Here is a 2,448-nt window from a genome sequence, read left to right on the forward strand (position 1 = left end):
AACCCGTAGTTAGAGTCAGGCTATTTCTGACCCACCCTTTGAAATCTTGAGTAAAAAAAAACACAAATAAAATCAGTGATTAAACTAGCAGGTGAAAGCAGCAGCTTCTTCTTTTTCCATTTTTTCTTTTAGCCAAAAATCTTTAAAGTTTAATTTTGGCTTTGATAGTCTGTTGTTTTCTCTTAAAAGCTGAAGTCTTTTTGTTATCTTTGTTAATTCCTTTAATGCCATTTTCCAGGGCTGACAATTAGACTCCTGCTTTGGATATAGCTTACAATCCAGTTCTAGAAGTCAGAATAGAAACGGAGACTATTTTTGTTGCAGGTATTCCAGAAAAAGATACTACGGATGTGGGTGGCATGGTGGTGCAGCGGTTATCGTGCGAAGCAGGCTATCACTTTCCTGGCTGTCTAAGGCCTTCTTCTCCTTCTCTGGAGTTCCTTTTGGTATTCAACCTTCAGTCCAAAGACAATAATGTTTGGTTCATCAGTGACTTGAGGTGACTTGACTGTAGATGTACAGATGTATAGACTTCTGTATAGCTTGGCAGCCTTTTCAGGCTGTAGCCCTTCTCTCACCCTGTGACAGCTGAAAGAGACTCAAATCTCCCCATGACCCTGATTTGGATGAGTGTTAAATGAAGGAAAACTGTTATCTTTGCTTGAGTAAATAAAAGAAACCCTGCAATAACAGAAAGCCCACTAATTAAAATGTTGTATCTGAGTTACATTTGTATGAAAACCAAAGTGTAGCAACAAGTAGCGTGCATATTCTAACATAACTTTGATATTTCTGTTTTTGTTTTTTCTGGGCAATCCTGCTTCCTCTGGGAATCTATAGAAATCGATGTTTGGTTATTCACTGACTCGAGGAATTTACTGCAGATGTGGATGTGAGAGTGTGTGGTGTGTCTCTATTTCTCTTTAGACTTGCAACCCCTGCAGGGTATTAACATTTTGCAGACACATGACCACTAACCAAGAGACATTAACTTAAATTTTGAACAGGTGATAGTCAGGCTGACAGTTTATGGTAAAGTGTCATGCAGGCCTGCAGGCTTTGGTCAGCGGTCCCCTGGCAACCACCCCTTGCTGGAAAAACATGCATTGCCCAACTGGGTGGAAAAACCTTACATTGCCTTGGTCATGCTATCATATTGCTGTGGTCGTAGTTTAAATGAAAGTGATGGATTTTTCTGGAAACTCTGTCCAGCTACACTCCAAGCTGTGGTGAAACTGAGAAAAGTGCAGCACAAACAGGTAAAAAAAGCAAAAAGTATGCCTTTTGAAACACCTTCTCCGTTATTTATTTTGTGTTGCACTATTTCAAGTTTAATAGAATAGCCTATTATTTTCATTGTAAATGTTCAACAGTTACAGCTGTTGAACATTTACAATGAAAATTGTAAATGTAAAAATTGTAAACCCCCCCCCCCCAAAAAACAAAAACAAACAAAAAAAAACAGCATCCCCTGTTTCATCCAAGAGTCAGCAAGCTCCATAAAGCACTGGCAGATAGTCGGGAAAGCACATTTTTCCCGGCAACAAGTGGTTGTGTCATGAGGGCCAACTCTTGAGCAAAGTGCAAATTGACATGAGAAATCTCAATATCCCACCTCTATCTATTAGGGGTGCAACGATACACAAAATTCACGGTTCGGTTCGATACTTTGGTGTCACGGTTCGATATTTTTTCGATACAAAAAAAAATGTTCATGCCTTTTTAATTTGTCATTTATTAAAATTATAAATATATATTTTAACACAAAAGTACAGTTTTTAAATTTAACCCTAACCCTTGTGCGTGTTGTTTTTTAGCTCGTCATATTGCAGCCACAGAAATTCTTTTGTCCATGAAACCATAAAGCTGCACTTTCTTTTTGTCTTATAGTCTGATTTGTCATAACTTCTCCGTTTTGTGGTAAGCTTTTCTTTGGCTGTCACTTCTTCACCCTGACCTGTCTTATTTGGCTCAGCAGAACTAAAATATATATCTGTCTGTGAAGGTTCTCAGTCATCCAGGTCATCGTAGTGAAATATATATCCTGCCGCACTCACATAAGCTCAGCGATTCTCTGCGCGATCAACCTCTCACATGTTTAAGCTGCGGGAGATTTCACTTGTCATGTTTGCATAGTAAGCTAACAATTAATAAGACGATGTCAGAGGAATTGGTGCACAAATTATCATCACTCACAGATCAGTGCTGTCGCTCTCTATACACAGTTCGCACGATTGCAAAGTGAAAGCAAAAAAACAAGCGCAAATTCAAACACGATTTCAATATGTCACATATTGACAGTGGCTCACCCAATGACATAATTACCCAGCTACATTTCTGAAAGAATGCAAAAGCATTGACATATATTTTTCCTTCCTACAATAGCCCGACAGGCAGGGCAGAGATAGCCCCGGGACATCGGGCTAGCGATATTGCGAGCCCTGTATC

The sequence above is a fragment of the Rhamphochromis longiceps genome, linkage group LG23, assembly GCF_057381845.1.
Source record: "Rhamphochromis longiceps isolate RC_006_pf linkage group LG23, R_longiceps_female_GT1.1, whole genome shotgun sequence".
Lineage (NCBI taxonomy): Eukaryota > Metazoa > Chordata > Actinopteri > Cichliformes > Cichlidae > Rhamphochromis > Rhamphochromis longiceps.